Here is a 19961-nt window from a genome sequence, read left to right as displayed (position 1 = left end):
ACCGGGCCCGGGGCTTGAGCCCCGTCCGGCAGGGCCCAGTGGTGCGGGAATCCCCCCTCCGTCCTGCAAGCCGGCCGGGGGTCGGAGGTACCCGGGACGGAGGGTCCATCAGGGCCCGGGGAGGCCTGAAGCCCCGGAGCCCTGCAGCCCCAGAGACCTGCAGCTCTGCAGCCCCCGGAACCCTGCAGCCCCAGAGCCCTGCAGCTCCGGGGCAGGCAGATTGGCGTCCTTTTGGTCCCGGCCATCTGGTCGCCCCTCTCGCCTCGGCCATCTGGTCGCCCTGGAAGTCATGATGAGGTGCCATTCGCCTCCCGGATCCCAGCGAGGGCTCCAGGAGGTCGGGTACTTTCGCGCCTTGGGTCCCCTCTGTCACCTTGTGTGCACAGATTGCAAGAAAGTCAGGTAATTTCCCTCCGGATTACTAGGGGGCAGGGTATGCCCGGACACCCCTCCAAGGCTGGTGGTTCTCTGCTAGGGGGACCAGATGGGCTATGCCTGGGTAACACCTCCCTAGGCCACCCGGGGCTTCCTTCCTCCAGGCCAACGGCTTGTCAAATTGCCCAGGACGGGCTCCATGGCTCTTGGGCAGTCGTCCCCCGGGTCTCCAGGCCGATGGCATGTCAAAGTGCCCAGGACGGGCTCCATGCGTCCCGGGCAGTCGTCCCCCCGGATCTCCAGGCCGACGGCATGTCAAAGTGCCCAGGACGGGCTCCATGCGTCCCAGGCAGTCGTCCCCCGGGTCTCCAGGCCGACGGCATGTCAAAGTGCCCAGGACGGGCTCCATGCGTCCCGGGCAGTCGTCCCCCGGATCTCCAGGCCGACGGCATGTCAAAGTGCCCAGGACGGGCTCCATGCGTCCCGGGCAGTCGTCCCCCGGGTCTCCAGGCCGACGGCATGTCAAAGTGCCCAGGACGGGCTCCATGCGTCCCGGGCAGTCGTCCCCCGGGTCTCCAGGCCGACGGCATGTCAAAATGTCCAGGACGGGCTCCATGCGTCCCGGGCAGTCGTCCCCCGGGTCTCCAGGCCGACGGCATGTCAAAGTGCCCAGGTTGGGCTCCATGCGTCCCGGGCAGTCGTCCCACGGGTCTCCGGGCCGACGGCATGTCAAAGTGCCCAGGACGGGCTCCATGCGTCCCGGGCATTCCTCCCCCCGGGCATCCGCCGCTCCCTTCCCTGGGCCGACGGCAGGTCAGATTGCCCAGGACGGGCTCCATGGGTCCCGGGCAGTCCTTCCCTGGGTGTCCGGCGCTCCCTTCTCCGGGCCGACGGCATGTCAAAGTGCCCAGGACGGGCTCCATGCGTCCCGGGCAGTCGTCCCCCGGGTCTCCAGGCCGACGGCATGTCAAAGTGCCCAGGACGGGCTCCATGCGTCCCGGGCAGTCGTCCCCCGGGTCTCCAGGCCGACGGCATGTCAAAATGTCCAGGACGGGCTCCATGCGTCCCAGGCAGTCGCCCCCCGGGTCTCCAGGCCGACGGCATGTCAAAGTGCCCAGGACGGGCTCCATGCGTCCCGGGCAGTCGTCCCCCGGGTCTCCAGGCCGACGGCATGTCAAAATGTCCAGGACGGGCTCCATGCGTCCCAGGCAGTCGTCCCCCGGGTCTCCAGGCCGACGGCATGTCAAAGTGCCCAGGACGGGCTCCATGCGTCCCGGGCAGTCGTCGTCCCGGGCGTCCGGGCCTGGGAGCTCCGGTGGTCCTCACCGTGCCTGAGGCCCAGCCGGGGTCCCCGAGCCCTGCCCGGCGTGGGCAGGCAGCAGCCCTACCACGAAGGCTCGGGGTGGGAAGCAGGGAGTCCTTTCGTTCCCGGCCACCTGGTTGCACCTTTCCCCTCGGCCATCTGGTCGCACGCAATGCTATCCAAAAGGGCGACCAGATGGCCAAACCTCCCTGGAAGTCCCTATGAGGTGCCATTTGCCTCCCCGATCCCAGCGAGGGCTCCAGGAGGTCGGGTACTTTTACGCCTTGGGTCCCCTCTGTCAACTCGTGTGCACAGATTACAAGAAAGGGGGGTAATTTTCCTCCGGATTACTAGGGGTAAGGGTATGCCCGGACACCCCTGCAAGGCTGGTGGTTCTCTGCCAGGGGGACCAGATGGGCTATGCCTGGGTAACAACACCCGGGGCTTCCCTCCTCCAGGCCAACGGCATGTCAAAGTGCCCAGGACGGGCTCCATGCGTCCCGGGCAGTCGTCCCCCGGGTCTCCAGGCCAACGGCATGAGCGAGTGCCCAGGTCGGGCTCCATGCGCCCCGGGCAGTCGTCCCCCGGGTCTCCAGGCCAACGGCATGAGCGAGTGCCCAGGTCGGGCTCCATGCTTCCCGGGCAGTCGTCCCCCGGGTCTCAAGGCCGATGGCATGTCAAAGTGCCCAGGATGGGCTCCATGCGTCCCGGGCATTCCTCCCCCCGGGCGTCCGTCGCTCCCTTCTCCGGGCCGACGGCAGGTCAGATTGCCCAGGACGGGCTCCATGGGTCCCGGGCATTCCTCCGCTGGGTGTCCGGCTCTCCCTTCCCCGGGCCAACGGCTTGTCAGAGTGCCCAGGATGGGCTCCACGGGCCCCGGACGTCCGGGGCTCCCTTCCCCGGGCCAACGGCATGCCAGAATGCCCAGGACGGGCTCCACGAGTCCCGGGCGTCCGGGGCTCCCTTCCCTGGGACAACGGCTTGTCAGAGTGCCCAGGACGGGCTCCACGGGTGCCGGGCATCTTGGGCTCCCTTCCCCGGGCCAACGGCATGCCAGAGTGCCCAGGACGGGCTCCACGAGTCCCCGGCGTCCGGGGCTCCCTTCCCCGGGACAACGGCTTGTCAGAGTGCCCAGGACGGGCTCCACGGGTCCCGGGCATCTGGGGCTCCCTTCCCCGTGCCAACGGCATGCCAGAGTGCCCAGGACGGGCTCCACGAGTCCCCGGCGTCCGGGGCTCCCTTCCCCGGGACACCGGCTTGTCAGAGTGCCCATGACGGGCTCCACGGGTCCCGGGTATCTGGGACTCCCTTCCCTGGGCCAACGGCATGCCGGAGTTCCCAGGACAGGCTCCACGGGTCCCGGGCGTCCGGGGCTCCCTTCCCCGGTCCGACGGCTTGTCAGAGTGCCCAGGACGGGCTCCACGGCTCCCGGGCGTCCGGGGTTCCCTTCCCCGGGTCAGCGGCATGTCAGAGTGCCCAGGACGAGTTCCACGGGTCCCGGGCAGTCCTCCCCCGGGCGTCCGGGGCTCCCTTCCCCGGGCCGTCGGCAGGTCAGAGTGCCCAGGACGGGCTCCATGGGTCCCGGGCAGTCCTCCCCCCGGGCGTCCGGGGCTCCCTTCCCCGGGCAGACGGCAGGTCAGAGTGCCCAGGACGGGCTCCACGGGTCCCGGGCAGTCCTCCCCCCGGGCGTCCGGCGCTCCCTTCTCCAGGCCGATGGCAGGTCAGAGTGACCAGGACGGGCTCCACGGGTCCCGGGCAGTCCTCTCCCGGGCGTACGTGGTTGTCCGACAGATTCGGGCAGATGTGCTTTTACGAACCGGATCGGAGTCGGCCCAAATAATAATAATAATAATAATAATCCACATTTGTAAGGCGCACAATCGCCCGTAAGGGTCTCTAGGCGCTAGGGGCCGTTGGGAAGATTAAGCAAGCTATTGCCCAGAGTCACATGGTGCTGGGCTAATCTGCCGCCGGTGCCGGGGATCGAACCGTTATCCCCAGATTCCGGAGTCAGCCGCCCTAGCCGCGGCGCCAGCTATTGCCCAGAGTCACATGGTGCTGGGCTAATCTGCGGCCGGTGCCGGGGATCGAACCCTGATCTCTGGGATGCTCGAGGGTTACTACGCGCTCTACAAAAACCTTAAATAAAAAAATCTCCAGATTCCGGAGTCAGCCGCCCTAGCCGCGGCGCCAGCTATTTCCCAGAGTCACCTGGTGCTGGGCTAATCTGCCGCCGGTGCCGGGGATCGAACCGTGATCCCCAGATGGGGATATCCCAAAAATCTGGCATGGATACGGCCCGCCAGGACAGGTTTGGGGACCCCTGCATTAAGATGATGATTTCTCCAATTCTAATATACTATCTTTCAATGGTTCCAGTTCATATTCCCCTCACCGTCTTTAAAAAAATAGATTCTCTTCTCTCCAAATTTTTGTGGAAAAACAAAAGGTCCAGATTTTCTTTATTTCATCTCAGGAAAACCGAAACTTGTAGGTGGAGTAAATTTTCCGTATTTTCAGTTAAAACAGGCCTCTCATTGGCTCCTTATGGAAGTTTCTCCTTTTACTCCTTTATGGGTCAATATCGAACGCTGTTTATTTACTCCCTTTTCGACGATTGAAGTTCTTTCTTTTACTGCCAAGAATACCCTCACTTCCCTTCCACTTTTTAAACATACCTGCTCATTGTTAAAACCTTACTTTCAGCCAAAATTACTCTCCAGGAATGACTTCATACAATCCCCTATTTGGCATCATCACTGTATTACCATTAATAATAGACCTGTGTATTGGTCCTCTTGGAGGGCAAAAGGAATTATCTGGGTTAAAGACTTGTTTGATGGTGCTTCCCCCTGTACATTTCCTATCTTTCAAAACACATTCAAATGTCCTCGTTCATTTTTATCTAGATTCTCACTTCTTATGGAAACGATTCTTAATATTTTTTATTCCCTTCCTCCTGAGGTATCCTCCTTTATGCAGGATCTACTTCTAAAAATGTTGGCGTCATGTCTGAAATCTTCTTTAATTTATAAACTCTTTTACTCCATGACTTCAGATTGCGTTAAATATAAAATAGAACTGGCTTGGGAATCGGATTTCGTTTTTCAGTTCACTACTGATATGTGGAATGGGATATGGGCTCGGTCACTGAGGATCTCAAAATCTGCTTCAACTACTCAATCTATGTTTTTCCTGCATCATAGATTATATTTCACTCCTATCTCCATAGTTAACTTCACACGCACGGATGATCAGAAATGTTGGTCTTGCGACTTTCCATCAGCAGATTTTTCACATATCCTGTTTTCATGCCCTCATGTAGTTTCTTTTTGGACACAAATTTGGGCATGTTTATCCACCATTTTTAAGCTTCATACTCCCATGTCCAATCTTCTTCTCTTTATGGGAAGTTTATCAGGATCCACCATTCTACCATCCTGGGAAAGAGGGTTGTTTGATCTCATGTTAGCATTAGCATTTCAACAAATTGCGTTAAACTGGAAATGTTTGTCAAAACTTTCTACTAAGTCTTGGTGGAATACTGTATGCCAATATTATTGATTAGATGTTGCTTATGCCTCCCAAAGTAATTCACATGTTAATAGAGATGTATTTTGGTTACCATTAACTAATTATTTAAATAAGGTGTCAAATAATGCTGGTTCTTATCACCGTTCTGAAAACTTCCAACTCCCTTGAATTCCTTCCTCTTTATTCTACCCTTCTTCTTTTAATTCTGGCAGATTTTACTTAAAACAGTAATCTTGTTAATTATTTTTCATGTTTTATGGAACAAAATATTATTACGTGTTATTCTTATTTATAGTGTTTAAGCATACTTTCTTCCCCCTCTTTCCCCTCCCTTCTTTCCTCCCTTTTTTCCTTTCTTTTCTTCTTTTTCCTTCCTCCGATAATATCCCTAAAAATGTAAACAGCTTTCTACTATGTTGTGTTGCCTACTATATTTTGTTAACATGGTACTCTGTATATTATTATGTTTTAGGCCTTTGTTTCATTATATTGATTCTTTGTTTCAATAAAGCTTATCAAACTTTAAAAAAAAAGGAAGGAATGAGCAGATGCAAGGGGAAAAACTATGGAGATTAACCATCCTGGGGGTGTGTTTACCCAGCTCTTCTCTCCCTGCTAGAAAATCAACCATGATGAATTTTGGAGAAATGGTGCTTTCTGGGAGAAAACAGTGCCACACTTTGGAAATGTGGTCATACCCTGGGGTGGTGTCCTGCACCTCATTGGACAGGAGTGCCCTCCTGCTTGACCCAGAGAACTTGGAATATGTATATCAGAGAGGCAGAACTTCTCATATCTGCTGCTTAAAACTCAAGAAAGGAGAAGTGTCCCTGCTGAGAAGTTTGATTTGCTCCAGAAAGACCCTGTACTCTGATGACTACACCTGCTGCATGAACTAGAACTACAGCCCTGTGGAGTACCTTGCTACAAAATGACTAAAGAGTGGCATCCCTGCAAGCTACATGTTAACAGAGCTCACCTGGAACATAACCACCAAGAATCTTCAGTCTGGAGTACTACCAGTGGATTTGTAAGGGTTTTGTCTAAGTGGATTGTGGTAATTGAAGTCCCAAACTTTCAAGGATCATCTTGGAGCTTCCAGACCGTTGGAGTAAGTTTTGGACACTTTGGAACCCTCAAAGAAACTTAATGATGAAGTTACAGAAGTTTGGAGCAACTCTGAAAAAGAGATCCATAAGTGGACCGACTCGACCTGGCCAACCAAGCCGCCGACCCTCAACCGCGAGCCGGCCTGCTGTCCAAGTTCATTCTTCTGAAAGCTCTGGAGGTCCGGCTTCCAGCGTTTGACCGGGAGTAAATGGAAACCCAAGCCAGCAAACCATCCCCGAATCCGGCCTGGTGAAGAGCAGCAAGGGACCCCTGAAGAAAAAACTCTGTAAAAGTTTCTAAGTGCTAACGTAGAAAAGGTGACCAAGCGTGAAAGCTAAGCCGCCCATCTTCAACTGCAAGCTGGCCTTGATCCGTGGTTTGCCCCGCAGAAAAGTTCCAGAGGTCTGACTTCCATAAGTTTGACTAGGAGCTCGTTGTAAGGCAAGCGGGCCAACCCTCACCGAGTCCAGACTGGCGGAATGCTTGAGGGATCCTGGGAGAAAAACGAAAGAAAAGTTTCTATGTCAGAAGGTAAAAACTTTGACTGAGACCTACAGGGTAGCCGTGCAGTGCTCCATCGCGGGTTAGCCTGAAACTTTGACTTTGTCCTGGTCCAGTGAGACCAGATGTCCCTATAGGCACTGTAGGTTTCTATGTGCTATACTGTGCTAAATCTTTAAAAATTCATATAGCTGGTTCCCTGCATTGGATTTTTGTCATTCTGGTGTCGTTTAAAAAATATGAATATTTCCTATTTTTATAAATTGGTGTTGGATTTTTATTGTGAATTGTGTCTTAATTATTTACAGAATTTGTGTTTTTAAATGCTTTACATACCTGTCTTTGAAGTTAAGCCTACCTGCTCGGAGCCAAGCTACCAAGGGTTAAGCATGGGAGTAATATTCTAACATCTGTACTGAGTCCTATATTTTGTCAGTGGCCTTATTGCCAGTGGTAAATGCATGTCTGCCACTACTAATAAACCCACTTTTCTACATTTGCCACACAGAGACCTGGGAACTGAAACTGTTTGCCTACTGACATGAAGTGAATAGGTCACTACAGTGCGGATCTAGGCTCATGGCGGCCCTGGGCAGGGAACGTAGGTAGGGGGCCCAGGAAGAGGGGGTCCGGGCGGGGCGGAGCCCCCCGGAGCTCAGGAAGGTGTTTTAATAAAACATCCAGAAAAGTCGTTAGATGACCAGTACCTGCGACTGCTCCTACCCTTTCGAATTCGTTTCAGAGCAATAAAATTTAGGAGGAGGAGGGTATTGTGACAGACGACGTGAGGGAGTGGGTAGGGGAAAAAAGAAGCCAATCAGGAACCAGGAGGAACGCAGGCGCGGAGGCCAGTGAAGGTGAGGGAGGGTGTTTGGACGTGGAACAGAGCCGGAGGCCGTCAAATCCCTGCCAAGGGCCGCCACGCAAATATGTATTCATCCTCAGAGGATTATTATATTACGGATATATATTGGGGTTTGGTGGCCCTGTGCAGGTGCACAGCTTGCGCATGCCTAAGGCCGCCCCTGGTCACTAATATTTAAATGTGAGGGCATGTGAGTGAAAGAAAAGTCTCTTCTGCTTTGTAGAAAGGTGCCTTAGGCGTTTCTATCAGGGTGTATTTACAAACGCCAACTGTGCTCTTATGTAGGTGAGATAGTAGCTTGCACCAATATATTCAATGTATCCCTGTTATGTTCCACACATGTAGCATGCCCATGGTGCAATACATCCTACACCTCACTCGTGTGGCCAGTACATTTGCCATCATGTAACTATCAAGCAAAACTCGGCGTGTTTCCTAGCCTCCTCACTCTCACACGCCTGTGTGTATACGAAGAACGGATTGCCACAGCACGCCGAACAAACACTATCTGACATAAATCCCAGTGGAACTATTCCTCTCTGTGCCTGTGGGTTTTCTGCGATACGGAGAATCGATGCATCAGGTTCCTCGTTAAAAAAGAAATATGCAAGTCCATCATCTAATAGAAAAATATTGCTAGACATGTGGCTTGCACTGTTTTCAACCAAGCCAGTCTGAGCCTCCCCTTGTCCCACCTGTTGTATTTCTACACAGGTGCACGTGCAGTGTCAGAGGCGTCTCTGAGCCCAGCCGCCTTCGTTGTAGTTCTTTTCAAGTAATACGGTGTTAGATCGCGCTCAACTGCGCCCTTCTGTGTGAAAAGCCACGGGCACCAAAACAGTGGTGGTCTGAACCAAGGGCGATGTGTGAGGCCAACCCCCGGGATGGTTACTGAGGGTCCCCGTCAGGACCACCCTCCAGAGGAAGGAAGGGCAGAGGCAGAGCGTCGCCGGGACCTGAAGCGAGGCCGTCCTGCCCTCGACGCTCCCCCCGGGCTCTGCAGGCAGCCGCGGTGGCGCAGCCCCAGCAGGTGTCACTAGGTGGCTCCAGCCGCGGCCGCATCCCCCGCACCGCCTCGCCTCGCGCCGGAGCACGCCCGCGCGGATCGCAGAGCAGAGGCCGGCGCAGCCTGCAGGCAGCAGTGGCTCGAGGCAGAGCGGCGCAGGGGCAGCAGCCGTGGGAGGGCGGCGGACAGCGGACCCCGAGGAGGCTGCGCCGCTGCGCGTTTCTTTCTAGATTTCCCGTCGGCTGTGCAAAGGGAGAAAGAGGAGGCGCCATTGACAGGAGGGACCGGGATCCGCCGGCGGCGCAGGGAGGACTCGCCGGTTGCTGGAGGGGGAGGACCAGCGGAGATCTCTGGAGCAGCTCATCTCATTTTTTTAGATTTTTTTTTCCTACACCCGGTGAACTGGCAGCAGTGGGGACCCGGCGGCCAAGCACTGCGAGGACCTCGGCATACTCCCGCCAGCGGGGGCAGTTTCCCCGGAATGAAAGTGGAGTGAGGGCGGTAGGCTGCGGCGCCCTGGGCATGAGCCCGAGCCGGACTGGGCCCCGCGGCGGGGGCAGCCTGGCCATGCTTCTGTTGCTGCTGCTGCTGCTGCTGCTGGGCGTCGCGTGCGGAGCCGGCACTGCCCGGGGCTCGCGGGGCACGGCGGTGGGGCAACCGTCCAACGGCACCCCGCTCTCCATCATGGGCCTGATGCCGCTCAGCGAGACCGTGGCCAAGGGCAGCATCGGCAGGGGCATCCTGCCCGCCGTGCAGCTGGCCATCGACCAGATCCGCAACGAGTCTCTGCTGCAGCCCTACTTCCTGGACCTCCGGCTCTACGACACGGCGGTAAGTGCCCCTGGCAGGGCTGCATGCAGGGTGCGCGCGCGTCCCTTCAGAGGGCCCTCACCTGAGCACCTCATACCTAGAGCTAAAGGGCATCATTCAGACGCACACAGGATCGACCTGCGCCGTAGATTTAATAATCCGTTTTAAAAAGAAAAAACATAATTGTTTGAATATGCAGCGGCACTGGGGAACGTTGTACGTGCATCACATGCCCCCAATGGTCTAGGCTCACTGACGGCAGGCTGCATAGAGGGCTGCTCGCGCGCTGCAATGGAGCTGCAGGCTCGGGGTGGGGGCGCAGCCTGGACATGCCTGGCATACAGAATGGCTGATTGCAAGCACCCCAGCATGCTTGGCAACGACAGGAGGCGCAGGCTACAGCCCTCCTGCATACACCCCTCGGTGGCTGCTTGCATAGGCAGGTAGCAGGTGAATGGGATCCCACATTTAATTTCATAAGCACATGTGTGTATGGTTGCTTCGATTTCCAGGGTACCAATTTGCTACAGATTGCACTGCGCATGGCGTTTGAAACAACGGATCGTGGTAACACGTTTCTGTCAGAATAGAGGTGTGGTGTGGTGTGTGCCTATGTGTAGAATCGCACACATGTGTTTGCCGGTGCTCTGGTGTGCAGGCTGAAGGCGAGGTGATGCCGTTTTCCCTGGCAGCTTGATCGGCGGATGGAGGAAGATGTCCTTCCAGGGGTGTGTATTGTGCTGAATACTAATCAAGGGCTTGGAGGCTCCGTCACTCGGATGTGCCGTGCTCTGAGCACGCACGCGTGCGAGGATGATGGATTCTCCGTGCACTGACTGACACAGCAGGGCCCTCGCAGGTGTTCTCGTGCACAATCCCAACCATGCAAGCGGGTGCACTGCTCATCTGTGGGGTGTACGGCGTGCCTCGGTGAAATACACGTTTTGTGAGCCTAGGCTAAGCAACAAACGGCAGCGCTGCTCTTCAGACGATGCTGCATGACATTGACAGGCATTGTCCCCCTTCCCAAGCCCGATGGCGTGCCTTATCCCGGGTGATGCTGTGTGCTGGGCCAGGGCCGGTTCTGTCACAGGGGCGACAGGACTAAAGATGAGTGTCATTACTTAAATTGACTTCATGATTGATTTGAAGAGGGTGGGCGGCGGAGCCAGTGGTGTCCTAGCGTGCCCTGTCGCGGGTCTTTCTTGGGGAGGGGGAGGGGGTGTAGAATCTCGTTCTTGCTGAGCACCAATCGCTCATTTCTGTTACGCATGGGGGACGTGGACAGTGCGAAATCTGCCGATTGACGGAACACCTGAAGGTAGCAGCAATTTATTGTGTGTCCACCATTAACAAGTCACCCCGTCAGTACTGGTGCCCATTCTGCACCCCTGAATTGCTCCCTAGAAAAATACTTCGTGGTTTTTTTAAATTTATAAACGCCATATACCCCTTTTACCCGCGCCCACGAGAACATGGCGCATCTGTGTGGACATTCAGTGGTGCTGTGACTACATATGTGTAGAAAGAAGTGTGCGCGAGCATTACGTTATTGTTTAGCAGGTGCATCATACCCCCCCCACCCCCCACACACACACCCAAAGCCGCCCCAATCCACTCGGGGACTGTGGTTTACACCAGAGCCTCGCCGTAAATCTAGCACGGTGGCATCTGTGATTGCTCGGTGGAGGCAGTCACAGCCATGATTTTTGTCAGGAATGCATCCGTCGATGCCTGCTCTCTCCCTCCTGGAGGTGTGTTTGTGCATGCTGATGTGTTATAATCACATCATCTCATCCCATCCCCGAAAATGGAAATACAACGCACCACCCACCCGAAGCCATGTATTGTTAAGTGTGCTGTCTTGAGTCTGACCGCAGATGATGGATATTTGCGACAGAAAACGCACCGTGGTATTGCACACAGGAGCCGTTATTTTCGTTTGAGGCGCGGGTTAGCGACTACGAAAAGTATAATTTAATTTTATTTTTCCTGCCGTTCCGATTTGTTTGCTTGTACATTTATTTAGGGAAATTACAGGATGCACGTCATTCACCCTCCCTTATAATGTGTGGAAGGCGACAAACAGGGGCGTAAAGAATCTAGCTTTCTTTTTATACCTTGTTTATGTTAAACCCTGAACGCTTTAATTCACCCAACGGACTTCAACATTTAGGGCCACAGATTGTTCAACCGGTGATTTCAGTTTTTTTCTTTTTTTTAAATATAAATTAAAATATTTGATTTCAATATCTCACACAGCGCGAACACTGCAGTCTGAATAGACTGTCTGTAGGTGGCTGTGGTATGCTTTTTCTGAAAGGTACGGTTCGTTTTTGCTTTGAGGTAAAAAAAAAATGTGTTTATGTAGAACATAGCTATACAATACGTTTCCTAAAAAGACAAACCGGACAAATATTTGTTTTATGCTTTTATCACAATTTGCAGGTCTGCATTCTCGTTATAAAGCCAGATATCTGGTGATAAGTGCGGTCTTGGGAGTGAGGTAGAAGGGGAGTGGCTACTATTGGTTTGCTGTCAACCTATAAACATTAAAAGAGCAGGAAACACTCTGCGTGTTTAAAGCATCTGCTTTTAATGGGGATAATGAGTAACTGGGTCTCAGGGCGATCTCTCCCAGTGCCCCCTGCCCTTCCTCTCGTCTGGTTCACACTTAGAAACTGTGATCTCTAAATATGAGGCCAACACCCCTACATGGAAACAGCCTCTGCGAACACAGGGTACATCACTTAATTCCTTGAGGTTAGATCTGGGAGTTGACCCCATAAAGGATATAATGGCCAACCGCCCCCTCTTCTTTTAGCGACGACTCTGGAGCATCCCCATACTTGTTACTTACTGGGAGGAATTAAAGAACGTCATGTCCATCTTGGGTGCGGGGAAGTTACCATGGCTCCAGCACATTAGACACCTTTGCACTAAAATCGGGAGACCTAATCTCTGGACTTCACCGGAGGATTCATGTCTTCTCATGTCCAAGAAATTACTCTCCCTGGCACTAAAGGAATACAATTTGGCATGTCTAATAGAGAACAGTCGATTGGGTGCCCTAACTAATAGTTTTCTGGAGGTCAAACATACTTATAAATTTGGACAGACTCTGGACAACATCCAGCCCCTCATGGCGAAGAAACTTTACTTGCAATTCAGGCATGGAACACTGCCAATAAGGGCTCTAGCAAACAAATGGAGAGGTATTTCTACCACTCCCTTGGGTTGCCCAGGCTGTACTGAAAAGGAAGAATCGGACCTCCATGTTGTGTTATTTTGCCCCATTTATAAAAAAGCAAGATTAAGGTGGATTCGGCAATTATGTAATAACGTGGGTCTCAGGAACTACCTAGCAGTATATAGGATCCTGAAATATGACTTTACCCCATTGATAGCTTTTGCCACCTCAAGGTTTTTGTTTTCAATGTGGTGCACTCGCAGAGCTAGGATCAAGGCTATAGAAAGTCTCCCAAGCTAGGTTGCAGTAAATGAACTTATTGGAATGATAAGCATCTTATATTATTGAATATTCTTGTCATTTGGTGTTTGTCATATGTTTACCTCCCTATTTTTACTTTCAATTTTAATATTTTGTAATATGTTATTTTTGTATCTCGATTTTACTCACGCTTTTAATCTGGTCGAATTTAAGTCTTTATCCCCTTCGATGCTCATGACGAGCTCAGCTCGTCATGAGGTATACCTCTCGTGTGCTCATGACGAGCTCAGCTCGTCATGACCACACCCATTTCCATGATGGCCTAGCACAGCCGAGGATCTTCTGAAGCACCCAAGGTGTTAAACTATCCTTTGGATCAACAGACTAAAATTTTAGATTTTATATTGTGTTTTGTATACTGCTTTTATGGTTGAAAACTACCAAAAGAAAGCTTTATTGACTGACTTAATTCACCCAACGGACTTTAACATTTAGGGCCACATATTGTTCAACCGGTGATTTCAGTTTTTTCTTTTTTTTTTTTTTAAATAGAAATTAAAATATTTGATTTCAATGTCTCACACAGCGCGAAACTGCAATCTGAATAGACTGTAGTTGGCTGTGGTATGCTTTTTCTGAAAGGTACGGTTCGTTTTTGCTTTGAGGTGAAAAAATGCATTTATGTAGAACATAGGTATACAATACGTTTCCTAAAAAGACAAACCGACAAATATTTGTTTTATGCTTTTATCACAATTTGCAGGTCTGCATTCTCGTTAGAAAGCCAGACATCTGGTGATAAGTGCGGTCTTGGGAGTGAGGTAGCAGGGGAGGGGCTACTATTGGTTTACTGTCAACCTGTGAACATTAAAAGAGCAGGAAACACTCTGCATGTTTAAAGCATCTGCTTTTAATGGGGATAATGAGTAACTGGGTCTCATCCAGTGCCGCCTGCCCATCCTCTCCTCTGGTTCAAATTTAGAAACTGTGATCACTAAATATGAGGCCTGCACCCCTACATGGAAACATCCTCTGCGAATACAAGCCACACACATGGTAAATATACACACAGTGTCAGTCAAATGTTTATTCAGAATTTTATCTTTAAAGCAATGCCTAAAAAAGAAAATAATCCAATATCACAATGCTTAGAACCTTTATAGATAAGTACTGACATTAAAATAAAACACACTTTCGCCATAAAAATAGAAGGTCAGTCCATGAACACTAAAACTATAGAAACTGGAGACACTAGTACCATCAAGTGGCTTACAAGGCCCATTAATCAATCAGACATTTATGGAGTGTGGCAAATCAACCGTGAGGGCCTTCAGGCGCTGGAGCCGTACGCTGCTTGGAGGTTTGATCATGCAAACATCCAGGTCTTTAATTCTCTTCTCATTTGGTGGAGTGACGGCGCAGTTCTAAGGTGCAGGGGGACGCTGTTCCAAGCCTTGGCTGCCAGGTGCGAAAAGGAGCATCATCTGCTGTTGGCTCACCAGATCCATGGGGTGTCTTCGAGGGAGACGGAAGCTGATTTAAGATGTATAGTCAGTTGGTGGATGGCCAGGCATTTGTTGATGGATGCTGGTTCATTTTGCAGGGCCTCGTAGGCATGGTTAGCATCTTGAACTGGCATTTCTTCTTAATAAGGAGCCAGTTTAGTTTCTTGAGATGTGGGTCCTTCTGGGAAGGTAAAGTATGAGTCTTGATGCTGAGTTCTGTATTGTCTGGAGTCTCTTCAGGATGCGTGCAGTAATTCCTAAGTAGAGCGTGTTTCTGTAGTCCAGTCTGCTGGTGATGAGTCCTTCTGGTGTTTGCCCGGAGCAACCTGAAGCTCTTGAGGAGCATTCTGAAGGGTGTGGAAGCAGGCGGATGAGACTGTGTTGACTTACTTCTCCATGGATAGCTTGCTATCCAGGCTGATGCTGAGATTGTGGGCTTGTTCTGTTGGGTCCATGGCAAGGTGTTCCCAAAGATGGGGAATTCCGTTTTTTCGGTGTTGAGTTTGAGACATTTGTCCTTCATCCAGTCTGTGAAGTTAATCATGCATCTGTGGAAGTTCGCTTTAGTGGTAGAGGAATCTTTGGACAGTGATACGATGAGCTGTGTGTCGTCAGCGTAGGAGATGATGTTGAGTCCATGTTATGTTAATTTGTTATGTTATGTTAATTTATTTCTTCTATAGCGCACGGCTACTCCGTGGAGCATCCCGGCGCTTTGGCGAAGAATATCGGCAGGTAAAAACAACCACACAACAGCAAAATGCAAACAGAAAAAGGAAAGGAGAACTATTTAGTATAGAGCCACGTTTTCAAATCTTTCCTAAAAGCAAGAAGACTGGGAGCCTGTCTCAGGGATAATGGTAGATCGTTCCAAGCCTTTGGTGCTAGGTAGCGAAACGACCGACCTCCCATTCTTGTACGCCTAATTGCAGGAACTGTCATCATGGACAGGCAGGATGACCTCAGGGTCCTGCTAGGTAGATACCGGGAAAGACGTTTTCCAATGTACTTGGGGCCAGTGCCGTGTAGAGCTTTAAAGGCCACAGTCAGGCTTTTGAAAAGAATTCTCCTTGAGATAGGTAACCAGTGTAGGGTGTTCAATAAAACAGTGGCACCTGCTCTTCTCGGGAGTCCATAGATGGCTCGGGCTGCCGAGTTCTGAACTACTTGCAAACGGGTCAAAAGATATTTGATCTGACAGTGGCGGGCAGGGGGCTCATGTAGACGTGGAAGAAGATTGGGCCAAGGGACGATTCTTGGGGGACTCAGCAGATGACCTTCTTGGGCTCTGAGGTGAACGGTGGGAGACGGATTCTGTGAGCTCTGCCAGGGAGGTATGAAGCGATCCATTTGATGGCGTTTTGTTGAAGCTCAGTGTGGGGAATCTGTTGATCAGGATGTGGTGGGAGAGGGTGTCAAACATGGTGGGCAGGTCCAGAAGGATGAGGGCTGCTGTGCCCTCGTGGTCCAGGAGGGCTTTGATTTCATCTGTGGTTGCAATCAGGGATGTCTTGGTGCTGTGGTTAGCTCAAAATCCGGATTTGGAGAAATCCAGGAGGATGTGGCTTCTGGGTGTTGGGTGAGTTGCTGGTTGACTGCTTTCTCAAGGACTTTTGCTGGATAGGGGAGCAGTGAGATGGGCTGGTAGTTCTTCAACTCGGCTGGGTTGGTTTATGTTATTCAGGAGGCGCCTCCCTTCAGCGTGTTTCCAGCCCTCAGGGAAGGAGGCTGTGGTGATTGAGGCGTTCAGGACCTTCCAGAGCTCATCGCTGATTGTCTTGCTTCTGAGGTTAAAGATGCAGTGGGGGCAGGGGTCCATGGGTGCTCCAGAGTACATGGAGTTCATGATGGATAGTGTCTTGCATGGGGAGGAATTTCCAGTGGGTGAGGAGGTTTTCGGGGCTTGTGTTTGTGGGTGTGAGCTGTTTGATGCTGTCTGCAGCGGAGGGTTGGTGTTCAAAATGTTCGTAGATGGCTGAGATCTTGTTGAGAAAGATGTCAGAAAGGTTCTTGCACAGTTCCTGGTGGGGGGAGGCGGGGGGTTAATGTAGTTCTCGGTGCCTGCAGGATTGGTAAAGTCCTTCATGATGGTGAAGAGTTCTTTGCTGTGCTTTGCGCTGGCTTTGATGCGGTCTCCTAGGGTGTTCTTCTTGGGTTTTTTCAGGGGACCTGAAGGCAGTGTGGTCACTGAATTTTTGCTGATGTGCCATTCCTTTTAATCTATCGACAGTTGCATTTGGTGGAGTGCTGTTCCTTGGTGAATCAGCTTGCTCTTTTGCTTTGTTTTTTTACCTTAGCTGTCTTGGTGGGGGCGATGGTGTCAGCGCTTTCTTTGATCTACTGTGAGATGTTCTTAGCAGCTTATTCATGGTCATGTGTAGAGCTTAGGAGTTGGGAGCAGAGAGTGTTATTCCACTGTTCTTCTGAAACCTTTTTCCAGTCTCCTCATGTGGATCAGGTGGGTTCAGTGCAAGGGTGGGTGGGACCTGCAATGGTGAAATGTATACTCTGGTGGTTGAACCAGGTGAGCGGTGTGGTGTGGATGTACCTGACTGTGTCACTGGAGGTCTAGATTGGGTCCAGCGTGTGTCCTGCAATGTGGGTCGGGTTGGTGACGAGTTGCTTGAGGCAGATGTTGCTCATGCTTTCCAGGAGGTCGGTGGAGTTGGCCTTGCTGAAGTTGTCGAGGTGAAAGAAGTTGAGGTCCCCTAGGAAATTGTAGTACTCAGAGTAGATTGCGAGTGGGGCGATGAGTTCCTGAATGGTGTTGCTGAAGCTGGGGCGTGGCCCTGATGGTCTGTAGGCAAAGGTGCCTTTGATGATGCTTTTTCCGTCTGTATGAAGTTGGAAGTTGAAGTGTTCCATTACTGGTGTTGGGTCATCCTGGGATGTCGTGCAGCAGACAGTGTTCCTGTAGATGATGGCTATTCCACCTCCATGCTTGTTGGTTCAGGTCAGTAGTTATATTGTAACATTTGGGGATGGCAGTGGAGATGCCTGTCTGCAGAGGTAGAATTAGCCAAGCTTCTGTGAGGAAAATTACGTCCGAGGTAAAGGAGGAGCTCGTGTCCCGGACCTTCGTGACATGTTTACCGAGCGAATGTGCTTTGATTAGGATGCACTGGAGTTGTGACGTGGTGGTCTCAGTTGAAGTAGCAGGTGTGGTTGTGTTTGCAGTGTCGCTGGTGTCGTTGACTGCTTTGGCGCTCAAGGTGAGGCAGCATTGTCCACAAAATAGCCACTGTTTGGTGCTGGAAGATGGCCCTCCGCTTTTGAATATGCAGTGCTCATGATATGCAGCATAAGTCTCACATATTCTAAACTGAAGACACGTTCCAGTTTCTCCTTGTCCAAATAGATGCCACCACTAAAGGACTTTTGGGGTATAACTACCATACATTTAGTTTTTGATATATTAATCTCTCGCCCCTTGGATGAACAGAAATCATGAAAGTTCTGTAATAATTTTTGCTGACCCATGGGAGTTTGTCAGATGAACAAGGTGTTGTCAGCAAATATTAGAGCTGGTATACAGACCACATCTAACTTAGGGGTATCTATGTCTCATTTGAGTAGAGCCCCTAGACTGTCATTTATGAAGAGTAAGAAATGGCTGGGGCTAAGAAACACCCCTGCCTCATCCCTCTCGATACTGGGATTCTTTCAGTTAGTTGCCCCTAATAGTCGAATCGTACCCAAGCGTAATTTTCTTGAAGAAGCCTTAGAAATAGGACCAGCAGCGCTTCGGGAACTCCCAACCCTTTGAGCAAGTCCCATAACAACCCCCTTGGAACTAGGTCGAAGGCAGTTCTAAGGTCGACAAAAGCTATATATAGGTATGTATCTCACAGTTTAGTGTATTTCCAGATAATTATGATGAGCCTTGAGACTTGATCTATGGTACTGGTTTTTGCTCTGACCCCTGCCTGGTAGGGGTCAACATTTTCATATCATAAATCCACTCTAAGAGTTTATTGAGAATTGATCTCCCGTAGACCTTCTGTAATATGTCTATAAGAGTTATTGGTCTGTAGTTACATGGGTCCCTGCAATCCTCTTTTATATATATTAGAAAGGGGCACCCACAGTTATAACGTTACAAAGAGAGTTTACATATGGGTCCCAGATTGTTATATTGTGAGACAGTAGTTTGCTTGGGATTTTATACAACCCTGATACCTCACCTTTTTTTAGTGCAACTATAGCTGCCCGTATCTCTAATAAGTAGGACTGTAAGTTTCTGATAATAGATCAGAAAGCAGGGGTCGTCCTGGTCATTAGGCCACTTCTCATAACGTTTAGTGAAGTGGTCCTTCCATACTGTTCGGCTCAAGTAGCTTTCAACCTGCGATTCACACCCTACACTCCCATGGGCAATAATTTTCCAGAAAGATCTGGAATCTCCAGACCTTGCTGCAACTACTAGGTCACTCCAATTGGAGTCATCCCAATTTCGCTGTGCTTGCCCTAATGTAGCTTTATAGTGGGCTCTAGCTTCCTGGACCTCACCTTCAACAATTGATTATCTGAGGGTAGTGGCAAAATATAAAAACGGAAAGCTGAGCTTGATGGAGAGAGATGGGCTAAACAACGGACACGCTGGGGGGATAACCTAGACTGTGGTGGAACAGAGTGTCATAGGGGAATTAGCGAAGCAAAAGATAAAAGTAGTTCTCTAAATGCTAGCAGTGAAAAGATACAATTCATCCAGTTAAAAAGATGGTAAAGAAACTATGGTCCTCTGAAGGGGCAAATACAAGGGGAAAGCAAGCAATGGAATAGGAAGCAAGCTCATGAGATTGACATGAAAGGAAACCAATTTTAAGCAATGGGCTGACCCACAGGAATCTGTAAGTATTAGAAGTGTATACAATTGTTTTTTCGAAACACACATCTAAAGCTCTCTGTAGGTTGAGATCTAAAAACGAGACTTTTCTGATCAGCTGATGCAGCTGGAGGACTGATTGTGATAAAGTTGTGACATATTATCTGCATGCTCGGTTTCCTCATAGACAACATTTTCCCAAAATTAATTTTGTGACGTTCCTGTGCCCAATATCAAGTGTATAAATACAAAACTTCTTGTCTTCAATTCTTATGCCGCTTTTTGCCAGTTGTCATTAACCCTGTCATACTACCTAATCCTGTGCTCTGCAGACTCAATCAGACACAGATCTTATCTGTGATGGGCAGCTGCCTCAAGATTGGCCGGTGGCTTTAACTTGGGACATGTGTGCTTCTTACTCCCATTCCTAACAATAATATAATCATCATGTATGGCATTAATGGCCTCTAAAAATGTAATCCCCCTTATTCTGCAGTCTGGTTCAGGTTGTATGGTTTAGATTCCATTTTTGTGGTGATAATGACCAATTGATGATTTCTGTTTCAATGTAATCTTCAGCAGCGGTTGTAAATAAAAGACTACTGTGTATTTGCCTAGGGGTAAAAATGGGTTATCCAGCATGTGATACTTATACAACAAAGAGTCCAAATTATGC

The sequence above is a fragment of the Lissotriton helveticus genome, chromosome 4_1 (assembly GCF_964261635.1).
Source record: "Lissotriton helveticus chromosome 4_1, aLisHel1.1, whole genome shotgun sequence".
Classification (NCBI taxonomy): Eukaryota; Metazoa; Chordata; class Amphibia; order Caudata; family Salamandridae; genus Lissotriton; species Lissotriton helveticus.
The sequence above is the reverse complement of the archived record's forward strand: the minus strand, read 5'-3'. Positions refer to the sequence as shown.